Raw genomic sequence first — 18,310 nt, 5'->3', positions numbered from 1 at the left:
TCTTTTACTTGCCAGGGTGGAATTCTTCTCAGTGTATTGGTGTGAGTTTCTCTCCGGAGGCATTGCAATCTGTTTATAACTTCTTGGCAATAGCTTTTGGAATAAGGCCAAAAAGATTGTCCAATAATACACAGAGTGGAAATGAATTGTTTGAATTTTTCAGCCATCTTTCCTTTTCTTAGGGCCAAAGATGTAGTTTTATAAATCTCCTTAATTAGTAATTTCTACCAGAATGAGCTAGAATTATTACATGGAATTTAGCTCTTCTGAATGATGTTCAGTCATTAAATTATGACAGCTGGTATGCAAAAAAATGTTGACTTAATCCGATTGTTCTGATGCCTAATAGAAAATCTAGTTTTTTAAAAGCGTGTTCATGGGATGGCGTTCAAAAACAAGCTTAAGCAATCTTTTTGAGATTGGGAGCCAATCCTTGAGACACCTGGGAATGAACAGTAAAAGGATTGGATATATTGGTTGAATCAGTCCCCTCATTTCACATGTTGATGTTTTAAGAGACAGGCAGCTTGGCAAACCATGGTGAGAGATGACCTCTTGAGTTGAAGGCTTATGCTCACTCTGTAGTTCAGAGGTCTGATCTTTGAATGCTTCCTGACAAAGCTCTCCTCATTTTGGTCTATATCATTTTATTTTGACAGATTAGTCACAGCATCAGACAGATGCAAGTAGCTATTGTGACAAACAGGTCAGGAGAACTGCTATGTAGAAATACTTACAATTGTGGTCTGTTGCAAAGTATGTGAATTCATCAGAGAAGGCACATCGATAATGTTTTCAATGAGAAGTGTAATTATGTGGCTGCTTTTTGCATGCCTGCCCTCTCTGCTTCTTTTGTTCCTTGATAGAAATTCACAGGACCCCTTTTTTAGCAACAGAGCAATACTATTGCTTAGGTATTTGAGTGGAAATTTTGAGGGGTGTGGGGAGAAAGAAAAATTAAATCCATTTTTTAAACAGAAAATGGAAGAATTAATTTAAAAGTGACTTCTTAAATGATAATTGTTTCCAAAATTACAACTTTCTAATCTATCCCTAGGTGCTGTAGACTGCAAATCATAATCCTGTCTCAATACTGCAAACAAATCATAGTGGAACTAAGGGGAACTTAATTTACCGGTAAGAGTATTTTCCTTAATCAGTTGTTTCATTCATTTTTTATTGTATTTAATTATTGCAGTACATACGGCAGGAGTCACACAGGATAAGGATAAGGAGACATTACAGAACTTTTGTCTTTACTACAGTCTTAGCGTAGATATGGACCAGATATATCATATAGTGAAGGTTTTTTTGTTTTTTGAGTTCCATTAAATTGCTGGCTTGTTTTTGAAAGAGCAAAACCCTTACCTTAAAGTTATTTTTCTTGTTGGCTGACCTGTTGGCATATTTGAAAGTGGCCTATTTATAATATTTATCAAAATGTCATTTTTAATCGAAAAAATAGTTTCACCACTAAGATTTGAGAAGGTTGACTTCTAAGGAGGCTTGAAGTTTCAGTGAGACAACCTGTATTTTCAGGGGGTAAACAGCTCACGCTTCATAGTCTGAACGACTTTCAGCTTCAGTCACTGTTCCTTGAATTTGAATCCATTTGAAATCTGACCTGAATCCTTGATTGGAGTTTTTTCAAGTTCTTTGTGCAACACCAAGCTGAATTATAACTCATTTCAAAGAGTTTGGAACAAATGAGAAAAGTCCACGTTGGAGGGAGGGCTAAACACACAGTGATGTAGTTCTAGGTAAGCTATTTATCTATTTTGATGATCCATTTTGTAAATCATAAAACTGGAATAATAGTTGTAACTGCCTACAGGTGCAGCTTAAATTAGATTATTACAATAATGCATATTAGCACTGGGTTTGGTCCATACCATTGTGTTTGGTTCAGTAAGTGCCAATAATTAGTATCACAACTAGTTTTTAAAGATAAAATGATTGGAGGAAAAACAAAAACGAGTGATTTTTTTCTCAATGATGAAAGAGTGATTTTCTTACTTTCTTAAGAGCACATTATATCACCAAGAGAATATGCACTCCAGAAGAATTAAGATATTACTTGGTGCATGAAGAATTTTTTTCTATGCATTTGTTGCAAATGGGACCTTAATACAAATATAAAATAATGAAGACAATGTGGAAAGAGATAGAACATCTTGACTTTATGAGTCATTGTTAGCATACGTGGTTCCTAGTAACCCCCAGCAGCCTTCTAAATGAATGGGGGCTATACCAAGAATAAGTCTATGAGGAAACTGTGCCTGTGCTTTGAAAAACGTTTGCTCTCTTCTCTCATCCACTGGAGTGGTTTTGCCCTCCACTATTTTTAGATCTTCACTTTGGAACTTTCTCCAAGAGGAGTTCTCCATACAGGCTTTCTAACCACAGGGCATCTGCAAGTCTCTTGTAACATTAAAAATGGTTTGAAGCATATTCTAATATCCTTAGAGAAAACTCTTCTCAAAACCTGATTAATCAGTTCCTTTGATGATGATTGTGTGGGATACATTTATTCCATTAAAACACTTTTATGATTTCACTTTAAATGAATTTGTAGTTCATAAGAAACATAGGTAAATCTTCTGAGATACTAATGAACAAAATATAATACTGAGGGTATTAAATTTTTAAAAAGAGATTATCATACTACCATGAGAAACCGTAATTGTGGTTGTGTCATGATGATGTATTAATAATTATGCCTCTTGACATCATGAAAATGGATGGTAACCTGCAAAACACCCTTCTTGCTCATAGCCCTGCATTCTTTCCTGTATTTTATTGAATTATGTTTATTTCTTGTGTTCCTCTTGGTGATTGATGAAATCATTATTTAATTCTACAAAATAAATTCCCTTACTATCAGTTTTCATTGTGCTAGGGAAATCAGCCATCAGGTTCCAGGAAGGGTTTGTGGAATCATAGTCATAAAACACCCACACCCAAACACGCATTTACCTAATCTTCAATTTTCTTTTGAGAATGTCTTGTTTGGAAATTTCCTCCCAGAATACCCAGCCTCTCAAGAATTTTAAAAGAATGGAGTAAAATAATCTTCAAGCTCTGATTAGATTACAACATATGAATGCTAATTTTGTTTTTACATGTTTCAACACCCAAATTTATCTGAACTTAGGGCACAATAAGCAGTTTCACTGTTAGAAATCTTATGAGATTGAGTTTGTGCCTGTCAGATGAATATAGATTTATATATACCTTTCAATTGTTGCTACACCTATGTATAGTTTATCCAAAGGTGATGTTATCCATGCATCTTAACAGAAGGCTTAAGTAGTTGAATGACAGAGACTACATTTTTGCTGCAGAAGATCATGATAAAACATGTGCTATGTGGTCACCTTGGGTCATGTGCCGAGACTGCTTGATGGTACTTACCTCTGCACACTGCATCTCGTACTGATTTATGGATTTGGATGACTTATTTTATGTCAAAGACTTAAAGAGAGTAGAGAAGAGAGAATAGTATTTTCATTTCAGTCTTAATAAAGTTCTATCCTATGAGACGTTACAGCTGCCTTCTCTTGGTGGTCTGTGAAGTTTTTATAAAGATATTGATTATTTTCCAGTGACACACAAATCTACTGCCAGAGACCATTCAAATGCTTAGTTACACCAGGGCTTGGCTCCTGTACCCTGAGGAGGACACAATTCACCAAATCCTCCTTTTTAAATGTTCTCAGGACAATGAGCTGCACGTACTGCACAAATGCAATTTGCTTGACCAATCTTGCCTCTGTCTCCTTCCAGCTCTGTTTACATGCTTCATGCTCAGTTGAAATTAATTCTTTACACATTGGTCTCATGAACACATCTTTGAGAGCAGAGTTCAAGTTAGATTTTTATTTGCATCATTACCTCTGGGAACACAATCTAGGGCATATTAGACGCTTTGTAAGTGTAGAGGTGGGGAGAAAGAAGAAGAAAGAGAAGAACAGGAGGAGGGAAAGATTTTCCTGATAGATCACTTTTTGGACACTTTCTGTGCTGAGAAGTTCTGAGATTGCTTCTCTGGATCTTGTTAATCTTGGCAGTCTTGCTAAGAGTTTCCATTTACACTTAAATGTGGTTACTGATGAGTCTTAATGTTCCCTTAACTATCAGATCTCTGATAGCCCCACCTAGCCAAGTGGGACCCTGGTCAAGAAGTTCACCTCTGTTAAATAAATATGCATAGATTTTCAACATCTCTTCAGATGCATTCAGAGGTGATGAAAGATTCCACTGGATGCTAGAACACTGTGCATAAATAAGCGAAGTTGTATGCTCCTCAGCAGTGACGCTAACCCATATCCTTTTTTTTTCTTTCCCATGATATGAGGATATGAGTGCATCAGAACTAGCTCCATACCCTTGTCCCATAATTAATCATTCCTATCCATATTTGATGTCTATACCTTTTAAATATTTATGGGCTGTTATGTTCCTTTATTGTTGTTCACCCACTCTGGGGACATTCAGAAGCCTCACATTTCTTCCTTAGCCAAACACCCCATTCCCTTCATCCTCTCTCAGCTGTTCTTTGGATTACCTCCAAATTGCATACATAATTTTGGTATTGAGGTGCCAAAAATACATTTGTTTCAACTGGAGTCTTAACTGAAGTTGCTTTTACTCAAATCACATACACAAATAAATTTGATTTCCAAGGCATGAAAATTCAGTAAGGTCTCCAAAGGGAAGCTGAGGTATACAAATATTTCATTATAATGGTACAGGTAGATTTTAAGTCACTAGGAAAATGACATCTCAAAATCAAAAGATTATAGAATGAGCGCTGTACGAAGAATTACATTTTAAAGCATAGGTCTGTGATCATTTTGTAGGTTTTTGTTGTTACTGTCAGTCTATTGCTTTTTATTAATAATTTTATTGAGGTATAACTGATACACAAAGGACATATTTAATGTGTACAATTTGATGAATTTTGACATATCCAAGGACTCATGAGACTGTCACTGCAATCAAGGTAATACATGTATTTATTACTTCCAAAAGTTTCCTCTGTCCATCTGGTTTTGTTTGTAAGATTTTAATAGGCTCAAGCTCAATCTTCATAGCCTTTTTTTAAGTTAATTTTTTTCTTTCTTTCCAAATTCAGAAGGCAGATTCATTTCATCAAAAGAAAACAGTTCCTCAGTTGCTACTGCATTGCAGAGAAAAGACTCACTATAATGACATTAAATTATTAAAGAATAAAAGATACTGAAACCCAGCAAAACTTGGGTGATCTCTTTAATAAGCAGACACTTTTAATCTTATATTGACATTTAAAAGGACTGTTCAAGTAGCAACATGACAGACTGCACATATAAAATGTCCATGAAAATATGTAGCACAGCTAAACAAATAACTTAGAGCAAAATCCAATGAAAGGAGAAAATTGTGTTTCCTCAAGAAAATGCTATTTTTGCCCTAAGGCAATTCTTGTTGGAGAAAAATACCATGTAAAACATTGACACAAATCACAGACATCTCTTCTCAACAGTGGATTTTATTGGATTGCACACGTGTGCAGATATTTGAGGCCTTGGAAAGGAAGCAAACCAGTGAAATATATCACTATTACCACCAACACAACTGCAGAGGGCAAAGAGCAGACACATCTCAGAGCCTAGTGATGAAGCAGGGAATTAAAAAGTAAATCAGAGCCTCTGATCAAAAGCTAATTTAGTCTGTCATAATTGATTTGCAGTGGAAGGAAGCCTCATGCACAAAGATCAAAGATTAGTGACTTCACATTTACCACAACATCCCCACCCTAAAGGAGGGAAAAAAATCAGAAAGAAGAAAGGGGAAAAAAGAAGAAACATATCAAAGCTCACTAAGAACCCTGTGCAATATAATCTGCCTTTCTTAAGGATAGCATGCATTATTAGAAAAACGAGAATGAATTTTATTATGGCATGTTTGAGTTCTGCCTTCGAAAGAGTGAGAAACTGGCACTATTGGCTTAAGTAACTTATTTGCAAACAGACATTATTAGGCAGTGCCTTTTGCTGCAGTTGCTTCCCTTTATTTGTAGCCCTTCAAATGCATACATTAAGATTCTCTTCACAGTTGCAAACAGCAGGTAAATAATTGTATATTTGAGAGACTATTGCCTATTGAATTTAAGTTGGTCACAGACTTTGGTCCATGCTAACATACTAATTGTTAACTTCCTGTTAACCAGTTATATCAAGCCTTATGTATTTTTTGTTGTTTCAGTACATACTGTGAATATAGCCAGCTCCCTAACTCTGTATGAATATTATATGGGGAGGGAAAAATCTTGTTTCTCTATTCTTTTAAAATCTGTACCTGGGGCCTGTGAATTAAACTAACAAAAGACATATTAATAGGAAAAAAATGTACTTTTTTTTTTGAGACAAGTCTTACTCTGTCACCCAGGTTGGAGTGTAGTGGTGCAATCATAGCTCATTGCAGCCTTGATCTCCCAGGCTCAAATGATTCTCTTGCCTCAGCCTCTTGAGCAGCTGGGACTACAGGCATGCATCACCACACCTGGCTAATTTTTTATATTCATAGAGATGGGGTCACACTGTGTTGTCCAGGGTGGTTTTGAACTCCTGAGCTCAAGCAATTCTCCTGCCTCAGCCTCCCAAATAGCTGGGATTACAAGCCACAAATTTTATTTGATATTAGTAATTTAATTTTTAAATGCAGAGAGGATGTCATAGTAAAGAAGTGAAAACTGAAAAAAGCAATTAGACCAGGTTTGTACACCATTTTAACTAAGGGTGATAAATTGTGTAGAAGTGACAAGACAAAGGAAAAGAGATTTAGGCTTCTAGGAGCAGTTAATTGTGGGAAGTTAAGTATATGGGCAAACCTGGTGGAAGATAAGGGTTATTTTTAGTAAGACTTGTCTGTGCAGGTCTATCTCAGTACTGAGTTTCTATCTCCAGTGATAGTGGTTGTCCTCCTGGTACAGCAGTGGGAAGGGGGAAGACCCTCACAAAAGGAAATGTATGTCCTCCTTTTAGGCCTATAGTGGGGAGGCAAAGAGCTCTTTCTGTGTTTGCTGCTTGCTGACTGCCTTCAGCTCAAAGTAAACCTTATGCCAAAGCGGCATATTGTGGGGTGACATATTCTGATCTCTTTCAGTTCCTATTTATTATATTCTCCTGTCATTATGCTTTGTATATTTTATGACATTTTAAACCTGTGTCATGTGTAAAATGACAGTGAAAATGAAAGTAATCATCTTATCAAATGTCTTTCTAGTTGTCTAATTATAGGGTGCCCTGTTAGTTTGTAGGAATTAAGCATTTTCAAAGGCATTTATTCAACAATTGTTTTTGTGTGGCTGTTAAGAGCCACAGGGTTGAAGATACAGTCGGAAACAAAGAAAGGCACAGTTCTTACCCTCATGAAGCTTATAATCTTATACAGGCAGACATGTTATTCAAGTTATAATGCAAACAAATGTAAAATTGCTGCTCTAATAAGTGCTAGAATATGGTGATTTGACCTGTGGTGGTTAGAGAAGGCTTCTCTGAGCAACAAATGCCTGATCAGAGATGAGAAGTAAACTAAACCAGAAAGTAAGACTAGAAGGATCCATTTGATCTGGAACTTTATTAGAACGCTTTCATTTTTCTTGAGATAGATGTGGAATCCATCTGTGCTGGGGAGGTAAAAAATTAGTCCACCTATCAGGTAGAGGATAGACAGTGCTGTAGATAATTTACTGAGAATGGATTTTAGTTCCAGAAAAATGTGATTTCCAGCCTTGACTCAGCAACTTTTCGGTTGAAGATTTGGACAAACTAGTCAACCTCGCTGAACCTGAGGCTGCTAATCTGTAAAGTGGGCTCATAATCCTTATCTCAGATAATCATCTCGACTAATGTTTGCTATCAGTGTCATCAACATAGCGCTGATTTTCAATGTGATTTTAGGCAAAGCATTTTATCTCTTTGAGTTTCAATTTCACACTTCTTTAAAATGGGGGATGTTGTATTAAATGGTTTCAAGATTTCTTCCAGCTCTACATTTCCACGATTTTGCAAGCAAATGTAAAGCTGGAAATTTCTGTCTAGATATCATGGGAAGCCTATATCCTGGAAAGTTAGAAAAAGTGTTGTTTTTGGAAAGTAGACTTTTTAAAAGAGGCATAATTCCACTTGTTAGCGATTTTACTTATATTTCTTTAATCCACACTTAGAAGTTTCTATTATCTTAGATTAAATTTTATAGCACATATTTCTTCTACTTAAAAGCCTTTAAAGTGTTTTAGTGGGATGTTTAATTTCCCATTATGGTTGGTTTCTCAAATCATTCTTTTTGTAATTGTCACATTTTTACAGTCCTGTTTAAAACAAATTCAGTTTTTCAACTAAAAATATCAAGCTGAGTTGGAAATTGAAATCCAAGGACTGCAAAATCAATTGATAGTAAACCAACCATAAGGTTAAACTTTCCAACCACCACAATCTTAGAGACCACCAGAAATTTATGTTACTTGTTTCTTATAAAATATAGAATAATCTTTTAAAGATTCTTGTGGCCAAAGTAAAATTTTATTACATTTCTAAATCTAGAAAAGGGAAAACTATTTTTAACACCTTGTTACTTATTTAAACATAAAGATATTTAGTTTGATTGGAGCCTCTTCTTGACTCTATTTATATTTCACTTAAATTACTATTGTTTTAGCTATACAAAGCCTGCTTTTGATTATATTTATGTTAAACATTTAATCTTTCTTTGTAGAGCCACAGATTTAAGAAAGTATCCAGATATATATATGTTTCTATTTTGGTATTTTAAAACCTCACTCTTATGTTTTGATTAATAAATACTCAAGTGCTTTCATATTTATCTTTATTTTTACCTTAGGAAACACATATTGAATATATTAAATAGGTATATGAGGTGCTATTGTCCTTATGTTATAGGTTAGAAAACTAGGCCATTGATTTATTCAAGTTTGATTGTATATTTATCGAGTGAAAATTACATCTCATATCTCATATATTCTAACTTCTTATTTCGCATTGCCTTACTGATTTTCCAAGGTAAGGCAGAACCTACCCAATCAAATGAAAGAGTGCTGACATGAATTAAATCTGGTTAAATGCCTGATGGTCTGATTGTCCTCAATGATTGTAGCATTCAATGGTATTTTATTTTCATTTACCCTTCCATTTGTTCTTATAATATTTCCCATTTTGTTAGCCTATGTATAGATATGCTTTTCATTAGTGAATGTCCAATTATCGTGCTTTCATTTTGGGTGGAAGACTGATTAGCATGGATTAATTAAGGTAATTAAATAATTATAGTTACTATAACTATATAGAAATCAACATTAGCATGACCTAATTATCTAGTAGTTAGGAACATATGCTTTGGAGAGGTGATTTAAGTGGGCTTGAATTTGACCTTCCATACTTACTAATAATGTGTGCTTTTACAAGTTACTTAATCTTTATGAGCCTTAATTTCTCATCAGTAAAGAGGAAATATTAGTCCTTACAGAGTTTATTTTTAATAGCCACATTTCTATAATTGTACTATATTTTATACATGGTAAAAGCTCAATATTATTATTAACAATACTTTTATTGCCCTAGCCATGGCTGTGACATATCTCATTATGAACCAATTATGCTCCCTTAGCACCACAGTTACAGAGGATGGGACAGTTAATGTAAGTTAGGTTGTTTAGAGTTCTCCCCTGAGGATTTATTGAATTGATGCTGAAGTAACAGAGCTGGTATCAGAGAATTATACCAGTATATAAGCAAGAAAGAAACAAGAATAAGCAAGATAGTCTCAGAGGTGTTTGGGTTTCTGGATCCAGGGGTCCCTGTAGCTGGTTCCCTCTCTACCTTTTCTGTAGGTTTTTGTATGCGGGCCAATAAAGTTCCATAACTTAAGTTAGTTTAGTTTAGTTTGATTTGGGTTCCTGTGACCCACTAATGTAATCCAATAATACAACATCTTAAAAGACACATTTTTTTGTTCTTCAAGTTAACATGTATTACTCACAACAGTATCTTACTACTTATTTATTTATTTATTTTATTTTATTTATTTATTTTTTTGAGACGGAGTCTCGCTCTGTCGCCCAGGCTGGAGTGCAGTGGCGCAATCTCGGCTCACTGCAAGCTCCACCTCCCAGTTTCACGCTATTCTCCTGCCTCAGCCTCTCCGAGTAGCTGTGACTACAGGCGCCCGCCACCACGCCCAGCTAATTTTTTGTATTTTTTAGTAGAGACGGGGTTTCACCGTGGTCTCGATCTCCTGACCTCGTGAACCGCCCGCCTCAGTCTCCCAAAGTGCTGGAATTACAAGCATGAGCCACCACGCCCGGCCTACTTATTTATTTATATGTTTATTTTCTTTCTCCCTATTACTAAAATGTAAGCTCTATTTGAACAAAAACTTGCAGCACTCTTTCTTCAGCTGTTGGAAAACCTCTACCACCTACTAGGTTCTCAGTAAATATTGGGCGAATAAATGGATAAAAAGAGAAAGAAAGTGACACTTTTCTAAAAGTGCTCCTGAATTAAAATTGCATCTGTATTCTTTCCTGAATAGACTAGAAAAGGACACAAATTTAACATTTATTGAGAACTTACACTGAGCTAGCCATCATGTTAGATATTATATACATTTTGAACTTGATGGTATTATCTCGATTTTACAAATGCACAAATGGAGGGACAAAGAGCTAAAGTCAAATTGGTGGCCTCCTGGTTCTCTGCTCAGACCAACCTTTGAGAACCAGCTGCTTTCCCACCTGCTGGGATGCATCCACTAGCCAGCACTTACGTGTTAGCCCATTTTTAGGGATTGTCTCAGTGGAAGATAGTACTCCTTTGTGCAATGTCATGTCCCCTTTCCAGGGAAGCCCCCATCTAATGCCTATAAAGGCCCAACATCATCAGCTCAGCTCACGACAACTTCTGTTTCAGAAACACCTCTTTCTCATAAATTGATCTCACATCCCTCACTAATAAACAAGACTCTTCTTCCCAGGGAAACCAACCTGCTATGGTAACTTTCAAAGATCTCTGCCCAAGTTAGTGACATGGTCTATCTAAGGAGGTAAAGTGGGCTGGTACCCACTGAAACTGGGAGAAGTATAGTTCCAAGGTATTATTTAAGAAAGGGCTAGGTATTTTCTAGGGTCTTAAAGATAGGCTTTTTAGCTGGGGCACAGGGAGCTGGTGATGAGATGACTGTCAGGGCAGCAGACATCAGACTATGCAGGGCCTTATAAGCCACGTGTCTTAGTGCTTTTGTGCTGCTATAATAGAATACCACAGACTGGATACCTTGTGGATAGTAGAAATTTATGTCTCACAGTTCTGGAGGTTGGGAAGTCTAAGATCAAGGCATCAGCATCTGGTGAGGGCCTTCTTGATGCTTCCTTCAGAGTGGAGGTAGCCATGCCTCACATAGTGGAAAGTGGAAAGGCAAGCTAGCTAAATCCTGCCTGAAGCCTCTTATAAGGCCTTTATCCCATTCATGAGGGAGGAGCCCTTCTGACCCGATCACCTCTTAAAGGCCCACCAGTTAATACTGTCACATTGACCATTAAGTTTCAACACTTGAATTTGGGAAGGGATGCATTCAAACCCTACCATCATGCGAAGAAGCCAAAATTATATTTCCTGTTGTCTCTACCCTTTCCTCAGATACCAGGATTTGCCTATCTCCATCTCTAGCTACAATTGTTCTGAATTTTGGGGCCCATTTTTGCTCCATGGATTTGTATTTGAATTCAAGACTTGAAAGATTAATTTTCCTTTCAGAATGTTATTCATATACCCTTTCATTCTTAACCTGCTCACTGGTTTCCTACTATAATTATAGTCTCAAAAAGTGGTTGCATTCTGGCAAAACGATGTTTTGAGTTAGAGTTGTTATGCAGTTAGTCAGTTGTTTGTAGTTAAAAAGTCTCTTTTTTATCCACTGAAATGACTAGAGTCCCAGCTGCTAGGATTCAAAGGCAACAGGGAAGATTTCCTAGAGTTTCATGTGATCATAAAAACCTTTCCAGACATTTTAAGTGATTGTGATTTCTATGCTGTATTGACTTACAATTAGAGATCATTCAAGTAACTTAGAATTCAGTAACTTCTAGGTCACAGAGAGGCACAGATAGACACTGTTGACAACCTTTTGTTTGATAACGGGTGGTGTCTTTGTATGTGTGTGTGTGTATACATACATACACACTAAACTGTACTGCTATATGTGTGGGAAAAAGTCTAAATACTAAGGATTTTTATTCCATTTTGGGCAAGTATCTGTGCTCAGTGGATGGAAGTTGGTATCTAAAATCTGAAAAATGTGAAGATAAATGGATCATCTGGGTACTTCAAGCTTTATTTTCTTGCATAGTTTTTTCCTAGTATTTCCTGACAACCTAGAACAGTAGTTCTCACCTTTGACTGCCTATTACCATTGCCCGTAGCATATTTTAGATCTAAGGATCCTTGGACAGATACTCTAACTCAGTGAGTGGAGCCCAGGTAGCTGTTTTGTTTGTTGTGGTAGTTGCTCTTTTTAATGTCTACCCATTGTCCTGTAAGACAACTAGGGTGGTGAACCATCAGTCTGTTACATTATCTAAAAGGAAGGTGTCTGTGGATTGAGGATATTTCTTACCTTGCCTAATTCCACACTTTCAACTTTCTAAAATTCCTGGGATTCATGCTCCCATTCCCCAAAGAATACTGAGTTACCTATAATTATCTGCAGCATCCATCAGTAATGCCTTTTGTTCCTCACTTTGAGTTGTTCTTAGAGCTAAACATATTCTAAACAAAGTAAGGAGGTTTCATGCTTCTGTGTTTGCATAAGTGTGCCTGACAAAGAGATGAAACATGAAAGTGAAACAATACTGATAAATGAAATGTAAAAATATAGTACAACTTTGATAGGTAGTCTATGTTCTGGCACTTCATGAAATCTCCAAATTATTGTATATTACCATAGCATGCAATTTTTACTTATAGCATGGTAAAGCAGAGTTCCTCCTTTTGAGTGATGTACAGCTATTGCACCACTCTAAGTGGTAACTTAACATAGAATAAATATGGATAGAATTATCTAGAGTTGTACAACTCAGTACCTTTGGTTTGGACCAGAGAAAAAGGCCTTAGAGTAGTGGTTTTCAACTAGGAGTGATTTTGCTCTTCAGGAGCGTTTGGTAACATTTGGAAATAATTTTTAGCTGTTAACACTAATGAGGGAGAGACTTGCACCTGGTCAGTAGAGGCCAAAGATGCTGCTACATGTTCTGCAACACACAGGACAACTGAATGCCTCCTTATCTTGCCCCAAATGCAATCATGCTGAGGTTGAGAAACCCTGGCTTAGAGAATTGTATTAGTCATCCTGGCCCATAAAATTCCCAAGAAAATTTGGGAACGAGGGGAGGATTCATAAGTATCTTTTTGGTATTGTATTTCTAGCGCCCGGGAGCTTGCTTAGCATGCAGTAGTTGCTAAATATGTTCTTTGGATGACTGAGTGATGGCATGATTTGAATCAGACAACATTATTTTACCAGCCCTGGAATCTGGGCAAAATGGGGCTTCTTAGGAGCAAAGACACAAGTCTGTGTATTTCTGTGGTTGCCTTTCCATGGAAATGCCCATTCAAGGGGATACCTAATATGTAAGGATTAAAGATGCCTCCTCCATGGATTTTCCATGGTGTCTCACATTCTCTAATTAGTTATTCCTTAAAGTTTTGTCCACCTGTGTATCTTTAGTGGGTATGGCTTCATGTCACCTCAAATATGGAGGCATTTGCTTTGTTTAGTTCAGTATATCCCAGATTATGGGATGGATAATACTGAAGGGATATCAAATGATTATACGTAATCTAAGATATAATTAAATAATAGACTTACATAAAGCATTTTACAAAAATTTTTAGTTCTCTTTCCCTTAATTCTTTCAATATTTCAGGTAGAGTCAAAGGCTGGTTTTGTGCTATCATGATTTTATAGCTAATTTTTAACACCATCTCTTTTTCTTCTTCTTCTTCTTTTGTTTTTGTTTTTGTTTTTGTTTTTGTTTTGTGAGACAGAGTCTCTCTCTGTAGTCCAGGCTGGAGTGCAGTGGCACCATCTTGGCTCACTGCAACCTCCGCCTCCCGGGTTCAAGCAATTCCCCTGCCTCAGCCTCCCAAGTAGCTGGGATTACAGGTGCCTGACACCACGCCTGGCTAATTTTGAATATTTAGTAGAGACGGGGTTTCACCATGTTGACCAGGCTGGTCTCAAATTCCCAACCTCAGGTGATCTACTGCCTTGGCCTCCCTAAGTGCTGGGATTACAAGTGTGAGCCACTGTGCCTGGCTCTCTTTTTCATAAAGAGACAGCAAACCTCAAAATCAGAGATTCAGCTGGCCACAGATCTATTTAAAATTGTTTTTATTTCAATTCATGTATTTTTTATGTAAAGTAGTGTTGATTTCCCATTTATAGCAGTGGAGAACATATTAAGATATTTTAATTTAAATAGAAAAGTAAGCCAATTAAAAATAAGTGCAAGTAGTGCACAGATATGAAAAAATCATAATCATGTCACTTAAATAGGTGAAGAAATCATTGAATTTATTTGTTTTGTTAACATTGTCTCATCTTGAAGGAGAAGGTGGAATCTGGAGATAGCACCTTGAATGGCTCCCGAAGAGACAGCATGTTCTATGGATTGGATGTGTTCACATAACTGTGGGGCCACCTGGGAGGTGACACAGGAAGGCTGAAAGAGGAAAGTCTCAAAAGGAGGGAGCAAACCTTAAAAACACCTGCAGGGCCCTTTTAATGGCTAACTGCATCAATTTAAAATGTTCACTTGCTCCCGCATGGCTGTCTGTCAGGCAGAAGCAACATGACTTCTGGTTTGAAAGGCCTCTCAGATTAAGAGAGAATATTGTTTCTTGGGGAAATCAATCATATTATTATGAATCATATAATTATGAGTCATGTGTTACAGGTTGTTTTAGGCAACAAGACCTCAGATGTCCTTCCCTTCAACCACTCTTGGGATATTGAAGGGTATTGCCATTGCAATCTGTGGCCAACATCTACTTCCACATCTTTCCCTCTTGGGGCTTTCAAGTCCAAGCTTGGAGTTATGTTTGTAGGAGCCTCAAATCTCTCTCTCAAGAATTTTCATTTGTTTTCCCCAGTTCTCCCCTGTGGAACCATGTAAATTAAAATCGAAACCCTGTTCTATTACTTTCACATGTTTGAAGATAGGTTTGATATCTTACTTGAGCCATTTTTTTCTTCAAGAAAACATTTCCAGCTCCTTCAACTTTTCCATCCATGAGATAATGTCAGTCCCTTCTTCCATCTTCGGACCTTGACTCTGAATAAAGCTCAGCTTGTCTGAATCCGTTTTAAATAGAAGCACCTACCCTTGGATACAATTTTCCAGGTGTTGCTTCAGTGGGACAAATGAAAGTGAGACAATTGCATCTCTTGTTCTAGATATCACACTTCTTTATCTGTACCCTAAGGTTACTAACTTTTTGGCAATTTCATCACATTGTTATTAACTGAGTCCTTTTTTTTTTTTTTTTTTATAAAGAAGGTACTACAGTTATCACACACCTTTATTTTAAATGTATGCCAACATCTTTTTTTTTTTTTTTTTTTTCCAAGACAGATTCTCCCTTTGTCACCCAGGCTGGAGTGCAGTGGCTTGATCACGGCTCATTGCAGCCTCGACTTCCTGGGCTCAGGTGGTCCTCCCACCTCAGCATCCTGGGTAGCTGGCACTATAGGCACATGCCACCATGCATGTATTTTTTTGTAGAGATAGAATTTCACCACATTTCAGGCTGGCTTTGAACTCCTGGGCTCAAATAATCTGTCCATTTCGGCCTCCAAAAATGCTGGGATTACAGGCATGAGCCACAATGCCTGGCCTGCAAATGTCTTTCTAATAAAAGTATGTGTATCTGTAGTGTGTGTGTGTGTGTGTACGCACGTGTGCGCGTGCTTGTGTGTGTGCATGCGTGTGTGTGTGCGTGATATAGTGGGAGTGGGGCAGGAGATAGGAATTGCAGAGAAATACGAACAAACAGTTAAACACAAAGAGAAACTGGAAATTTGAAAATATATGAAGTGTCTGACCCCAAGTTCAAGCTGAGAAGCTAGGCATCAATTTTATTTTTCCTTAGCCTGTTTTTAAAAAAGTATTTCTTCAAAGTTTGGTCCTTGAGCCACTTATCAGCATCATCTTATGAGGGAGGCCTTTCCTGTATATCCCATTGCTTGTTATCTCATCCACCATTCCTTGCTATCTGCTTTACCCTGCTGTATTATTTTTTTCATAGCTCTTATTACTTCCAAGCATTTTATATCTTTTTATTTATGTATTACAAGGCTTCATGAAAGGAGGTACTTTTTTTTTTACCATTGCTATTTGCCACAATGAGTTTATTAAATGAACAATTGAATAATAAGTAAAAGGCTAACTTGGGATGTGATTGCATATTCAGATTTTTGGGTCCCAGGCTGGGCCTACAGAATTAGAATTTCTGGTCATGGGGCCCATTAAACTTACTTTTCTAGTGTTTTGTCTCTGTTCTAAAATTTTAGCAAGACTGAAAGTGCACACAATCTCAGTGCATCAAACACTGAAAATAAAGTGTAATGAGTAAATTTTTGAAATATCAGCTGGGCATGGTGGCTCATGACTGCAATCCCAGCACTCTAGGAGGCCGAGGCAGGCAGATCACTTGAGATCAGGAGTTCAAGACCAGCCTGGCCAGCATGATGAAATCCTGTCTTTACTAAAAATACAGAATTAGCTGGGTGTGGTGGCACGCACCTGTAATCCCAGTTACTCAGGAGGCTGAGGCAAGAGAATTGCTTGAACCCAGGAGGCGGAGGTTGCAGTGAGTGGAGATGGCGCCACTGCACTCCAGCCTTGGTGACAGAGCAAGACTCTATCTCAAATAAATAAATAAATGTTTGAAATATCAAAAAATGGCCATCTTCCTTTACATTCTTAAAGGAAAACATAAGTCTGTATCAAGGCACTAGAATATAATTACGTTGACTGTATATTTTAAGTCAACTGCATATTACTGGCCAACTGGAGATCACTATCTATTAAGACATAAAATTTGCTATAATGTAGGTTTATTATTTACAGAGTGTAAAAGGGCCTTATTCAAACCTTGTTTCGACTATGATGATGTCATGCTTGAGGATTCACTCCCAGGTCCTAAATAACATTCCGATACCAGCATGACAGCAGATTTATACAAGCACAGGCACCTGCAGACTACCATAGCTTACCAAACAAGACGCAGGTAGATCATTTCAAAAAGCTACCAAATTGACACAGCTGGGGTGTAGTTTGGGAAATTTGTTCAAAACGCTAATCTTAGAAGTTAAAGGTGGAAAGAAAAAGTCTACATAAAAACCTTCCTTGGAAGGAGAAACTCTTATTTTCCTATAAACTTCATTACTAATAAAATAAGGGAGGAGAGCAGTAAGAAACAAATAAGATTAAGGAAGCCAAATGGTTTTTAAATTAAATTATTTTTTCTCAGACTTTTCCACAAGGCGTCAGCAGCTCTGTAACCACCAGATTGTCAGAAATTAGCCTGTTTTTTTTTGGACAGTTTGAGAAGCCATTCCGTCGGCCTTATTTATTGTTTATTAAATTAATTTTAGTTGATTTTTTGCGGAAATAAATGAGATTCTTCTGAATGATGACCTATGTTGTTAAACCTTATAATAATGCTGTAGTCACTAGTTCTGCCTCTCAGTTAGTCAGAAGGGAACGCCCTATGGCTTTACCTTTGATCATTGCACAAAAAGAAGAGCCAAGATTGTGTAACCCAAGTGTAATCAAAGTTACATAAAAATTACTTAGTGAAGCCAGCCCCTGATCTGTTTAGCATGATGTTTGCTAATTTATTTTTTTTTTTACCTCCAAGTAAAGTATTTGGTCTTTTTTAAAAAAAGGAAGGAGAGCAAAATAAACAGAGGGAGGGAAGAAGGGAGGGAAAGAATAAAGAAGGAAAGAGGAGAAGAGAAAAATTAAGGAAGGAAGGAGAGAGAGCCTTCTCAAATTCAGAAAATAACATTATTTTTTCTATTATGAAGCATCGTGGAAGAAAATAAGGCCAGTTGCTACTAAAATTAAGCTTTGGGCTGAGGTTAAGAAATCATATTCGATCTTTAAATTTTATATTCACTACATGTTTGGCCTCGAAAAGTCACAAACTTACTGAGCTAAGATCTTACTTGTAAAATATATGAATTAGAG

At 36.9% G+C, this 18,310-nt stretch overlaps 1 protein-coding gene across 11 annotated transcripts in view; it reads left to right on the top strand.

Moving 5' to 3' along the window:
• CHL1 (cell adhesion molecule L1 like) overlaps window positions 1-18,310 on the top strand; it is a 214,700-nt gene that overhangs the window by 48,128 nt on the left and 148,262 nt on the right. For 9 of the 11 annotated variants that reach the window (XM_055259527.2, XM_055259522.2, XM_063630733.1 and 6 more), the window contains one exon: window positions 1,058-1,137. The exons of 1 other annotated variant lie outside the window; for it this stretch is intronic. The gene's annotated coding sequence lies outside the window, so the exon portion shown is untranslated. Of the gene's footprint in view, window positions 1-1,057; window positions 1,138-1,558; window positions 1,761-18,310 lie in introns of those variants that run through there. One more of the 11 variants, XM_063630734.1, reaches the window with a different exon arrangement.

This window comes from Symphalangus syndactylus, chromosome 21 (assembly GCF_028878055.3).
Source record: "Symphalangus syndactylus isolate Jambi chromosome 21, NHGRI_mSymSyn1-v2.1_pri, whole genome shotgun sequence".
Classification (NCBI taxonomy): domain Eukaryota; kingdom Metazoa; phylum Chordata; class Mammalia; order Primates; family Hylobatidae; genus Symphalangus; species Symphalangus syndactylus.
Note: the sequence above shows the minus strand (reverse complement) of the source record. Positions and strands in the feature narration are given on the sequence as shown.